At 43.1% G+C, this 14,401-nt stretch overlaps 1 non-coding gene across 1 annotated transcript; it reads right to left on the bottom strand.

The window, feature by feature from the left end:
* Positions 1-13,715: 13,715 nt before the first annotated feature.
* Positions 13,716-13,834, bottom strand: LOC145393557 (5S ribosomal RNA). The gene has a single exon (XR_013896200.1). It is a non-coding gene; the product is annotated as a 5S ribosomal RNA (ribosomal RNA).
* Positions 13,835-14,401: the final 567 nt, after the last annotated feature.

The following is a 14,401-nucleotide window of genomic DNA, read 5'->3' as shown; positions in this document are numbered from 1 at the left end:
AACGAGATGAATAAGTCAGCTATATCGTTATGTCATTAATAGATAAGAATTCATCCTTCGGCAATTTGCTTGATATGTACATGTAGTTGCTTGAGACAGTTCAATTGACAGGAAGACAGAAATACGTCTATTTCGTCTTTTTACTTGATATGTAGTTACTTAAGGCTATTCAATCCGCAAGAAGCCACATGTGTGCTATGAGCGATACTACCGCGCCGTAAGGAAACAGTTCTTGAAAACAATAGAAAGGTATATGATGAAGGATCTCAGAATTTGATGGGATATTTTTATTAATGCACTGTGGAAAAATACCTGTGATTCCGTAAATAAACGTTAAATTATGGCCTCCCTTTCATATCCTCCTTTATATAGAGCAGCTGTTCTCAAACTGTTTGGCCCGCTGTCCACCAGATAGCCTATTGTTGATAGGGGGTCGCCCACCTTCCCCCTGATCTTGCACACACACACACACACACACACACACACACACACACACACACACACACACACACACACACACACACACACACACACACACACACACACACACACACACACACACACACACACACACACCAGCAGCAGCAGCCCATTAACTGTTACTGTAGAGTCAGGTTTCTTGACAATTTACTGTACAGCGGGCAGGTGCTACTTTTATTCAGATCGATTCCAATAACTTAATTATTCTGATATCAAACATACACTTCAAAGCATAAGTACTGATAATTACGCTTCTAATGCTATTAAGTATCAAATAAAATCAGAGTACCTTTGAGAAATATAGTATATACCTGTAGCTATGTCTCTGTGCATTGGTGATGCCTTTTTTTGAGAGTTTGCCGGCCTGATTATATTCAGCTGCCAGCAATTTATAAAAAAAAAAAAAGTACTGGACATGTGATGTGACAGTGACGACGAGATGATAAGCAGAGGGCAGGGAAGGGGAGAAATGTCCAGGGGATGTTACTCATGAAAACTTGCACCACCCTACTTAGAGATGGCAGTTGTAACACCATTTTGCACGTATACTCGTACAGCTTATCGTAGTTATTATGAATATGGTAACAGGGTAATAATGGTAACTAAAATTACCACCAGCTAAATAAAGTAAGGTACATTGGAACTATTAGGACTTTTCAATGATTTTGCGACCCATTGAAATTTCTCATGAGTCCCCACCTTTAGGTGCGACACAGAGGTTGAGAACCACTGTAGAATCTAAAGCCTGATTCTGGCTTCAGTCCGACCTGCACGGTAGGACCGAATCCCGGATCAACTTTTGTCAGCCTTGGATAAGACGCTTGAACGGTTCATAGCATCGTTCTGAATATTTGTAGCGTCGGATTTTGCTGTAATCCCTGGCTTAAACCGTCCAGGTTATAAATCGGAAATTGAATATGGCCACCCCGTATAAGGGATTAAGGCGTCTGGTAATAGACAGATAGATAGATAGATTTCCTAAGCTTTCAAATAGTGTGACGCTCTGCGTTATTGCAGTTCTTTTAGTATTGGTATGACGTCTTGCATAATAATTAGGCACACACACACACACACACACACACACACACACACACACACACACACACACACACACACACACACACACACACACACAATACGCTTATGGTAAATACAAAACCTCTCGATCTTCACGGTTCTAAGGCACCACCTCCACCTGACCCAAGTGTACCAAAGCTTGTGGACGTCTATGGACTAGAACAGCCAAGCTGTTTGCTGGCAGACGCTTTAGGAAAGAGCTTACCCAAACCTATATTAACCAGAAATATGACACATATAAGCAGAGTAAGAATTTATAAAATCCAGCTGGAAAGTCTACCTACATTTTACGGGTTGTTTGGACAAAGAAGGGCCAAAAAAATGGCCTAAAGAACTCCAAAAGGACCGTAAGCAAGAGATCCTGTGGGGTCATTGTGGTGGGGATCCTAGGAAGGCTCTCAAACACTCCTATAGGCCTGAGGGGCTGCATACGGCTAATTTCAAATCGGTCCCTCAGTAAGTCAATGACAGCGTTTCTAGGCCGGCTTTTGGGAGTCCGGCAAATATTTGGATATTTGATCATTTTTAGTGGCATTATTATTATTATTATTATTATTATTATTATTATTATTATTATTAACTGAGAAAGCTGGTTTAGGACTGGGCACTGTTTTTCCTGGGTTAATATTGATATATCTACTTTCGTTTCGTTTACAAGGTTGACACGTACATAATTATATACGGTACAGTGTCTTGAGTAGTACATGGAGAGAGAGAGAGAGAGAGAGAGAGAGAGAGAGAGAGAGCAACCTGTTGTCTGTTGAATGAAAATCACCATGGTCCCTCTCTCTTCTTTAAACACACACACACACACACACACACACACACACACACACACACACACACACACACACACACACACACACACACACAGTTCGTTCTGGAACCTTTTCTCTCTTGTGCACTTTTCACACTTCCTGCTTCAGCATCACTCACCTCACTGTGTACACTCATGCTATTCCACGTCAACCATGCACGTCCAGTACCAACAGATCTTTTCTCACCAGTACTGCAACTCCTTCCTGTGTTTTTACTCGTTCATTCATTCTAAATTTTCTCCTTTTTACATACTATAACATCTCGCCTTTCCTTCACCCGAGCTCCATCCAAGCCATCACATCCAGACTCCTCACATAGGACACTGTATTTGTCTCGCCTTCTATCCATCATCACTACATTCGCGCAAATTCAAGCACCCCAGTCCAGGCAGCAAATAATGTCCTCTGGCTGACTTTCTTGCCTGTGTTGTTTTCGGAATGCTCATAGTTCAAAAGAGGAAAGCGTCTGGCCCCACGCTTCGTGCCCCTTTAAGTGCCCTCAAAGAGACTCGCAGGGCGTACGTGGACATTTGTTGTAGTTCCAGGCTGGACTTCATGCCCCGCACCCAAGAATGTTGTGCACGGCCAGTGACAGTATACGGTACCGAGTTTTGGGCCTCACTTCACTCAGAGTAATGCCTCCCTGGAACAGTGATAACCATCCATCTTCTTACTATAAGGAACATTACCTCCTTTGGCTATGTGCCAGTGTCCCTCCACCCCCCCCTTCTCTCTCTCTCTCTCTCTCTCTCTCTCTCATATATTCATATATAATATACATATATATATTATATATAATATCTATCTATCTTTATCTATCTATCTATCTCTATCTAACTATCTATCTATCTAGGTATATATATATATATATATATATATATATATATATATATATATATATATATATATATATATATATATATATATGAGGTATCAGCTGAATAAATTAATGTGACCAGCCAGAATTTAATGTCAAATACTTTATTGAGATAGTAGGTCTGGATGAAGTAAGACAGAGAGAGAGAGAGAGAGAGTGAGAGCTGGCTGGACACTAACACAGCCAAAAGAGCGCAAAGTTACTTAAGGCAGGAGTTACCCCAAGAGCCAGCTTTTTTTTGCCAAGCCATCTTCATAACCGTACAAGCCTAGAAGTAGCCTTACTGGGAACTGCATCAACTGCTCCTTGTGGAGACCCATCCACTCGGTGTATGTGTGCCGATCCCGCGTTTATGAAAGATACCAAGCCTACAGTATGGTACGGTAAAAACTCGGGTAAGTATGCATAACAGAAGTGTTACTATGCCATAGTATCATGAAACATTTACCTTTGGTGTAGTCTTTGGTAACGCTTCCAGACCTTAGAAGCGTTGGTAAATCCTCCGGTAAAGTGACGAATAAGGGTTGCATTATAATGGTGTTTAATATTGCATTTTTGTGTTGATGTGGATGTGATTAAAACTGTTTAAATAATTATTTTGAGTTGGTTTAGCCATGTGGAGAGGATGGAGAATGAGAGACTGATTAAAAGAGTGTATGTGAGTTGGGGGGAGGGGTAGAGGAGTAGGAGACCAAGATGAGATGCAGGGATGGAATGGAGAGATTACATGAGGAAGTGCGGTTGAGTTGGAGGGAAGGCAGCCATATGACAGAGGATAGGACGACGTGGGGGCGATTTGTTTGTGGTTACCACTTACTGGATGAAGACGTCTGGCAATAGACAGATAGATATCGTGATTCTTGTTGACCTGTCGCAACGCAACCCCCGACTTTCACACTTGTCGACAGGCAGACCGAAAAAGACCTGGGGCGAAGGACATATACAGTAGTGTGTCCTCAGAGTTAAGGGACTGAATAGGGAGGCTGCCAGAGATCGAACAGCGTGGAGAGCCGCTATTAGGTGACCAAGGTTGACACATGCAGGGATGTTGGAGCCGTTATAAACGATACGACAATTTCCAGCGTCACCTTGGATAATGCAACCTGACGCCAAAATCACAACGATAATTTGCTGGAGGTAAATTTCCGCCACCAGAAGGTGGTGCGTATCCAATGCCCAGGGTCTGGACGGGCAGGGACAAGTGACAAGTTTCATTGACCCATTATGATTTTAAGAATAAATAAAAATGTAATATATGATGCCATTATAAAAATACATGCAGTGTATCGCAGATTTGTGACAAATTTGAGGAGGTTATGCTTCTGTTGCTCTTTAGTAATAACCGCTATCCCGTATTGGGTCCCGTTCTCAACCGTTGTGGAGCAACAGTTACTACTGACGGGCGAAAATGGTCTACCTCTTACGTCATCCTTATGGTTATCGGTAATCGTGGCGCTGCAGCGGTTGAAATATGGACCTACGTTGAAGTAGTTATATATATATATATATATATATATATATGCTGAAAACTAGTTCGAAGATTCTCACACATCTGGTACACCCTATTTATCTTAAATACACATAGATATTGCCGTAGCTGACTTTTAATAATACCGATATTATTATTGGCTGTAAATGTTTAGTATCTGGTTTTTGATTGATCTCCGAAATTTCACCAAATACGTAGCTTTCATGATTATATTATTCTTATTAGATAGGTAAATCGACTACTTTATCTTTTTTTCTTATAGTTTTATGATACTGTAGATTACCGGTATGTAAGTCATCAATCGTAACCAGTGTGTGTGTGTGTGTGTGTGTGTGTGTGTGTGTGTGTGTGTGTGTGTGTGTCCACTTACGTAACGGTTTGCGAAAGGCATACAAACAGCTGTTACCCTATTTAATTGGAAAGTTGTAAGCACGCCTCCATGTAGAGAATGGTACCCTACTTTGTCTGCTGTGGATGTCGTACTCGCCTTTCCTCATTGCTTGATTTTTTAACGAAGTAAATTTAGTGCCTGGCAAAGCACTGACCGGTACCCACCTTCCACTTGCCTAGTGTCGTGGGTCTTGGTCAGTGTCATTTCCCATCAGTCGTGTCGTGAGCAAAATATCCGTCTTCAAAGCTTCAGTAATTCTGGTTCTATTAATTATCCCGAACTGTGACATTGTTGATGCTAGGGGAGTGAGGGAAATCATGCTGTATTTGTCGTTATATTCTAAAATCTCACTAGGGGTGGTAATGCTAAAATCGTTACTCAGTTATGGTCACAGAGAAAAAAGCGATGTGGACATTTTCATGCAGCTTAACTTCTACTCTCTTAATTTCTCTAGGGAACCAGGGAATAGCTGCCGCCAAAAATATGACCAGAATTCATGCATTTCAATTTTGAACGTGTACACAAATCCGCTCGGTGCCTGATATGAAAATTGAAAAGGAAACCAGTAAATGATTTTTCTGTTTATATGGATGCTGGTGAACTATTCTCTATGCATGTAAAAAAAAAATCGTAGAGATATCTGTATACTGGCCCGTCAGTCTTTAGTCCCTCTGCTGAGTCATTAAACCTACTGAGTACAGCACCTTTCCATAGAGTACTGTACTGATACTGACATTCGCAAGTTTCCCACAATTTTTAGTAGTTATCTAGTACTGAATCCTGCAGTATAAATCATGGAATATTCTTTTTCTGTGCTTCCTATATCAAAATTATGAAACTTACGTCTAATATGCTGCCAAATTAGACGGTAAGCTATCCTGTAACGCTCAGTATGCTCTAAGGTGCTCAGTATTAGCAGACAAAACAAAGGACACCTATGATACCCGCACCAACACCAGCCGAATCCACTATCCCCCCTAAGTATCCTCTATCTCTGGACACACTCCTCAAATACACCCCGAACGCCCCAGATGCACACACACACACACACACACACACACACACACACACACACACACACACACACACACACACACACACACACACACACACACACACACACACACGCCCGTGAAAACTGTTATTACACCTTGCCTGATTTCATCCATCATAAACGTGCAGTGACTTAGTGAGCTACTGAGTGAGAAGGATGAAGGAAGAAGAAAAAAAAAAAACTTTAAACTGTCACATTAACTGACGCAGAAACGGAAGGGCCTGACACCCCAGATGTATACCACTGTAATACAAGAAATAATGAATTTAGTGTAACGACTTTTATTTTTGTTTGTAGGAGCAGCCGTACAGGCACTTGGGTGGATGAGGATGGCATAAACGGTTTCCTGGGGTTCCCTTCAAGGTAAAGGAACGCATTGTAACCATACCAATTGGCTGGACTCAACGAACAGGTGTATGGTTGACTCCACGGACCTCCCAGAAAAGTCTCTACTAGGCAGATATAAGAGTACAATAATATCACTCCCCTTTGCCCCGTGAGGGAGTCCTGGCATTCACTGTGTGGGGCCACATAAACTGTTGGTCATCTTTTGACGACGGCACCAGTGGAAGAAGCATTGTGGGATGAGTGAACCACTTACATAACCACTTGGATGGCAATATATCTGCGTGTAAAAGACAGCTGAGTGTCACTACATCTGAATGTGGGCGTCCAAAATAGGAGGAGGAGTGTTCCCTCATTGCAAACCCATCACTGTTTTGATAATGCATTACCCCCTCCCGCCCCTCCCCTTTATAGGTGACAGTCTTAACCGGTGTTTCACATCATGACTTCGCAAGAATTATTATTATTATTTATTGTAATTTTTCCATTGTAACTATGTTAGTTATTAATGTATTACAGCTCATTGCCTGCTCTGGGTCAGCTGTCTTGAACCCATGAAGATATGGTATTCCTAAGTTACACAACCTTTATTTCTTATAGCAGTGATTTTTGGAGGATCGTTATCGTATTTTAAAAAATCATTTAAAGTGCCAGCAAATATTTTGCGTCCGTTATTAGCTATATATGACAAAAATATTCCGTTGAATTAGAGAAGCGCTTTTCTTAAAGTGTTACCGGTAACCTTCCACTCACTAGGTATTTTGTATCGAGTTAGTACTGACTATTAAGTTTCATTACCAGGTAAATAAGTTGTGGGCAACACTTTCTCAGCAGTTATAAACTAATGTCGGACCGGGTAATTTAATAAAGTCCGTTTTCTTAAGACAGCCATATAAGTGCTTTGTATCCACGTTAAGTGATAACTATTTGAGGTGTAAGTATTATGTGCGTGAAAAGAATCTGTGTATTGAGTGAGGTGTGTGTGATGAGTGACAGGATGTATGATGAATAAGTGATGAGCGAAAAGAGTAAGTGTGATGAAGGTTTCGACCTTAAGAAACAAAATACCAGCCTGTCTGTGTTCTAGACAGGCTTAGCCAGATCTCTTTTGCTTGAAGCACACTTTGTATGTCTCGAGACCTGGAACAATTGAAGCGAAATTCCAAAAGATTAATCACCGAATGTGTTGGTTGGTTATCCTGAACATTCTGTCAGGTGAATTTAGTGATATCTTTGCTATCGTGTACATTGCTCTTACTTGGTTTAACGAAACCGGTACGTAACAAAAAAGAAGAAAAAGAGGAGGAAGAAGAAATCAAGTTTTACCTTTGCTTCTCTGTAAATTTTTGTTTCTCAGTCTCGTAATTTTTTACTTATTTTTGTGCATAGTCGTTTGATCTGTTTTGATACGTCTTCATTTTTTTCTGTTGACCTGAATGTTCTGATACCAATTAGCGTTTCTTTAATGATGGAATGCTGTTACCGGTTTTAGTGTTCCTTGTTTTTATATTTGATTACAATCTGTTTCCAAATTTCTCAACATTTCAGAAACTTGAGACCATTAGTGTTTGTTCTAGCAAGGCCAAGTATAAAAGCTGTCATGGGCTGGTGTACTAAATTTTCGGCTTAGTTCTGCGTCATCCAGTATACCAGCTGTGACGGTCCCTGATTTTTCCCCTCGCTTTCACCTGAATCTGATTGGTTAGTAATATGCCAAAATGTGTATTATTTTTTTTTCCTCATTTATAATTTGGACGTATAAAGTATCATGTTTTTCCTTATTCCGCGTACTGATGATTATTAACAGTCTCATGGCAGGGACAACGGGAATATTCTGAATCCAATGAACACCAGATAAATTCATTCAGCTGAGAGAGAGAGAGAGAGAGAGAGAGAGAGAGAGAGAGAGAGAGTAAACGATACTGTATATACAGTGGCAAAAAATTCTGTTATCTGTACTCTAATAGCGCCAGAATCTGCCATAGTCGTTATCAATCCCATTTTCCAGTCGCTGCTCGTGGCCCGTGATCCTTGATTGACTCGCAGGATAAAGGTTCGAATCCCGCGTGTCAGTCTCGTTCCGCTGAGCTTCGACAGGGGGAAGGGGGCTGTGGATCGGGTTTGGGGCTTTGGGTTTGTAGAGCAGTATTGGAACAAGCTAGTGGCTGTAGAAAACTAGAAATGTGCGTGTGTGTGTGTTTGACGGGGAGGCAAGATGATACTTTGTACATTGTTTGTTCCCGGCCGTGGTGAAGTTAGCTAATTCAGTTGCTGCGGTGTTCATATAAGGTAAGTAGGAGTGTTTAGGTACTTCAGAATGTGTTTATTTTATCATTACTTGGTGTAATAGTAATCAGGCGGTCAGGTCATGGCGTTCCTCTCCAAGTACGCCATCTTAATCAAATACTATGCTTTAAATTAGTTTCACGTTTGTTGGGATGACAATGTATAATGCATTGTAAAATTATTCTGAAAACAGTCATTATTTTTTTATGAGTCTGGAAGGCGCATCTGTATTGTTTGTAGGAAGGGTAAAAGTATGAGAGCGTTTGGTTGTACAGTGCTGAAGAGGTGGTAGCGGAGGCGGTGGGGAAACGGAAGAGAGTCGGGGTGGAGTACAATCTCTAGATGATATAGTATAGACATTAATGAGGGCGGTACAGTATAAAAGTCTGTCCTAAACTGAATTCAATCCTCAGGAGACAGCAAGAATGAAATAGTTGTTGTTGTTGAATAACCACGGTCTGTGGTCGAGCAGACCCACCAACCGTAGCCAAGCAGTCGCCCTTAGAGGGCCATCCTGTACGGTGAACGTGTTCCCTTGCAGTGGGCAGCGCCTCGCCACAGCGAGGCTCGGGGAGGAGTGTGGAGGTATGGTTCCTGGATGGACACTGCATTTGTCTCCACCTAGTTAACAAGGCACCTTAGTAGGCACTACATTGCCCTATTATTTGGTTATATGGTTACCACCCACCGTTGTAAATGGTTTTCTGGTTTACAGAAAACCTTTAGACTTGTTGCTGACCACCCACCGTTGTAAATGGTTTTCTGGTTTACAGAAAACCTTTAGACTTGTTGCTGACTTTGAAGTCACCTGAAGTGGACAGAAGATTGATAAAAGGTGACAGTAAGAATAAAGGAAAATAGCAAAATAACAAAAAAATAGGACAGACAGGAAAGAAAAAGAAAAGCATTCGGGAGCCGAATGCTAATCGCCCGCCAGAATGCGCTGTTGGCCAAGTCCAAGATTTTGTCTATATCTTGATACCCTGAAGGTTTCATGTTGATAGCTCAAGCCGTTCATGAGATATAAAGGGAACACACACACACACACACACACACACACACACACACACACACACACACACACACACACACACACACTGAAGGAGGCAAAAACATTATGTAAAGGCGTGCGATAAAAAGAGTGAAGGAAAAAGTAGGCAGCATTCCATCTAGTGAGTAGATGATATGTGTACCGACCTACCACAGAAAAAGTACGAGTAGAGTAAATATTGGCAATTTTGCTGAAGGGATTATTTGGGAATGTCGTTGGTTAATGTCAAAAAAAAAAAAAAAAAAAAAAAAAAAAAAAAGGTCCGAGTAGTAGTGCTGAGTTCATTGAGGGGTCGCCCGGGGCCGTTGCCTTCACACAGCCTACCCTCACCCTGTTAATTACTGCCAGGTGACGCTTGGAAAATCTGATTCCGCTGCCTCTCCTTCCTCCCCCTCTCCCTCCACCCTGCCACATCGTATCTTCCCTCTCTCCTCCCTACCTTTCGTCTTTCTTTCTACTTTCCTCCCTACCATTCCTGTCTTCCTTCTTTCCTCCCTACCATTCCTGTCTTCCTTCTTTCCTCCCTACCATTCCTGTCTTCCTTCTTTCCTCCCTACCATTCCTGTCTTCCTTCTTTCCTCCCTACCATTCCCGTCTTCCTTCTTTCCTCCCTACCATTCCTGTCTTCCTTCTTTCCTCCCTACCATTCCTGTCTTCCTTCTTTCCTCCCTACCATTCCTGTCTTCCTTCTTTCCTCCCTACCATTCCTGTCTTCCTTCTTTCCTCCCTACCATTCCTGTCTTCCTTCTTTCCTCCCTACCATCCCCGTCTTCCTTCTTTCCTCCCCACCATTCCTGTCTTCCTTCTTTCCTCCCTACCATTTTGTCTTCTTTCTTTCATCACTACCACTCTCGTATCTTCAATTTTCCTTCAAACTTCCCCTCTTGCTTTCTCCTCCCTTCCACTCCTCTATCTCTCCATCCTCTCTTCTGTCACTCCTTTTTATCCCTCATTTCTTCTTTCACTTCTTATTTTCCTTGTTTGCTACCCACCACTCCTTTTCCTATTTTCTTTCCTCCCGCTCTCCACTCCTGTATCTTCCCTCTCAGCTTACAACAACTTTACCGGTGTCTCCTTTCCTTCCTCAGTCTCCCACTCCCTTCCCCAACACTTCAGTATCTTCCTTCCCCAGCCTCCCTTTCGTCCACCTGCTTCTTCACTTCCCTCTAAGCCCTCCTTCCCTATTCCCTCCAGCCTTTCCTCTTGCCGCTGTCCTTGTGATCCTTCTCTTTTGTCTACCAAATCTTGTCCATCCCTGCTGTTCCTTCAGTCCCTCCCATTCTTCTTTGTTCCCTGTTCCCCTGTCATCCTTCCCAACTCCTATCCCCACAATATTTCCTCTTATCTTTCCTCTCTTACATCCTTCTCTAGTTTGATCACCCTTACCTTAATTATCGTCATCCACTCCTGGCCCATCCTCTTGCTCCCCCTCCGTTCCTCAACATCTACTTGTCCCTTCCATCTTTATCGTTCACCTTATCCGTGTGACCCTTCTCTATCCTCTGTCCCCACAATCCCTCCGCCTTCAATCCTCCTATCCTCTTTCCTTTGCTCTCCTCCATCACTGCCCGTCTCCGCTCCCCTCTTCCCCTAGTTTATCGTCACCCTCTCCTGGCCCTTCCTCTGGCGCAGTGTAATCTTTCTCTGCTCCTTATTCCCACTTCCTCCTTCCGTCCACCCCTTCTAATCCCTGTTTCCGTATTCCCTCCCTGTCCTACCACTTTACATCTTGTTCATCCTTGTCCTGCCTCCTCTCTGTATAAATCCCAACTACTTTCTCACCCCTATTCTTCCTTTTCTTTTATCCCTGTCCATCTCTGCCACGGACCTCGTCGCTCCCCCCCCCTCCCCAAGCCTCCCTCATGCTCTCTATGTAATCGTTTGCTACTCCGCCTCCCCATAATCTTTGCTTCTGCCGTTTACCCCTCTTTCTCATCCCTCCCCAGCCCCAGTCTCTCCACTCTTACCGCTTGTGCCTCCAGTCCTTCATTTTCCTCTCCTCGCGATCCTCTCGTACTCTTTATCCCTTAAGCCACTCGCCTCTTCAGCTCCGTCTTTTGGATCCATCCCTAGCTTCATCAGCTCCTCTCATCTCTTGTTTATCATCATCATCATCGTCGTCGTCGTCGTCGTCGTCCTCGTTGTCGTCCTCGTCAGCATCCTCCCCAGCATCCTCCCCATCAGGCCCTTCCTTGCGATCCCTCCCCACTATTCCCAACCCCAACAATTTCCTCCTTAGCTATGCCTTTATACCCCCACGCCTAGACTTCTCCCCACCCCCAGGCATTCTCCCCATCCCACACCAACACCCGCCTTGCCCCTCCCCCCTTGCGTCTCCTCACCCCTCCCGAGCCAGGCTTGTCTCTCTCCCGGCCGGTAACGAGTTGTGACGGCTGGAAATATATGTACCGTAGCCGTGGTGGGCCGAGAGAGAGAGAGAGAGAGAGAGAGACTCCGGTCGTTAAATAACTGCTGCCTTACCCTTTACAGCAGAAAGCGGCTTTGAAAGAGAGAGATGGGAGGGGATCTGGATGCCGTGTGAGAGCAATGACCTATCTGCTCTTAACCCCTTCTGCTTGAGGGAGTAGTTTATTGAATATTCCTAATGCCAAAGGGTCATTCAGCTAACAAGAAAGCACGTTTGTAGTAAACAAGTTATTGACGACTCTACGCTGTTCACTTTAACTAGGCGTAATATTGCCATCTTTCTGTCTTGAATGGTGAGCCGTAACAATGAATTAACACTAGAATGTGATTCCAGTCACAAAGAAGTGCTGTGGAAATGATGGTGGGTGGTAGCAGAGTCTTGCATAAGGGTACGGTACGGGAAATAGGCTACAAAAGGACGAATATCTCCGCCAGGGTAAGGTGAGTGAACTATATATTTCACCACATCAGTTCAAACCTTCTCCGGTAGGGTACTGTATTAGTGGTGTGGAGACAGCGAGGAAGAAATGTAAGCAACACTGTGTAACGCCATTTTATACCTCTGCTCCCGCCTGACGATTACATTCAATTTTGGGTTTTGCAGCTGTAATTCCTTCTCCATCGCCACCTTTAACACCATGACGCCATTTATAGATTGAAGTTGTTTTTGTCACCACCAGACAAGGTTAATGAGCTCTAGGGAGGCTTTTACTATAGTTTTTTTTTTTTTTTTTTTTTTTTTTTTTTTTTTTTTTTATTGGCCACTCTCATAACTAAAATACTGTGTGCTGCTGGTTACATGAAATTCGGTGAGCGTAAAGTGTGGGATAGAATGAGTCTCCTTGGTTACTGGTCAGATCAACCCTCCCATCTGATATCACTGACCGTCACCTGTAAAGGTTTGGGATCTTTGCTAAGTTAAAGTAATGGAACTGTAATGAGAGAAAACTGTGATGAAAGCAGAAGGTGGGAGAAAGTACGAGAAATACAGTTATGATAGGTTTAGAGAGGGTGAAGCTAGTAGAATAATTAAAGGAAATGTGGCTGAGGTCGGTACTGGAATGAGAAGTTTAAAAATTACAAAGGCTGTTATGTTAGGTACAGAGAGAGAGAACTTAGTGAAGGATGGTAAATAAAGAGAGGAAGAAGTCAGAGAAATGACGAAAGTAAGTGTGACTATGGTCTGCACAAAAAGTGAGATAAATGACGAAAGAATATCTGGTCGCAGGAATGGAGAGGTGAGAGGAAGCGCCTCAGTGGCCTGTCAGACTGTGATAAATTGAGGAGTTAGAGAATTCTATCTATCTATCTATCTATAGCCCGACGCCCTAATCCCGCAAAGGGTGGCCAAGGGCTTAGAGTTAATTGTTTTACAGGGAGGGGCACTAATCCTCCACCAACCCCACTTGACACGTAGGGATGCCAACAGCATCTGGTGTTCCCAGGCGGTCACCCATCCAAGTACTAACCAGACCCAACGTTGCTTAACTTCGCTGATCGGACGGGAAGCGGTGTACGCAACGTGGTATTACCAAAGAAAATGTAGCACTGCCAGAGAAATTACGATAGAAAATTTAGCGGTGGTAGAGAACATACGAAAGAAACTACAACCGTGGTAGAGAAGTTACGTAAGAAAATAGCAGGTACAGTATGTCAGAAGTGGTAGAGAAAACAGTTTTACTTCCCGTCGCCACTCTTCCCCATGGTCACTGTGAGTCGAGGTGCGCTGCGTCATCAGTGTTTGCTAGGTGTTAACGCCGCCCTTATGGTGCACTAACTCCCAAGCACCGACACACTCCCAGCCCTATCCTCTCTCCCTCACACACATTTCCCCAATCCTCACTTTAGTTTATCCTCAATCCTTACTTTCTTTTTCCTCTCATTATTTTTTTTTCTCTGTCCTCACTTTTTTTTCCCCCTCAGTCCTCACATTATTTTTCTACAGTCGTCACTTCAGGTCTCACTCTTTACTCCTCACATCCTGTTCATTCCCCTTACCTTATATTTTTTCCTCCCCATACCTCAGTCCACACTTTCTCTCCTCAGTCTCCACTTTCTCATTCTACCTCTTGCCTCACTTTCGTTTTGCTCCCCTTCCGTCACTTT

Source organism: Coenobita brevimanus, chromosome 24 (genome assembly GCF_032717465.1).
Source record: "Coenobita brevimanus isolate Jiangsu-jjx chromosome 24, ASM3271746v2, whole genome shotgun sequence".
Lineage (NCBI taxonomy): Eukaryota > Metazoa > Arthropoda > Malacostraca > Decapoda > Coenobitidae > Coenobita > Coenobita brevimanus.
Note: the sequence above shows the minus strand (reverse complement) of the source record. Positions and strands in the feature narration are given on the sequence as shown.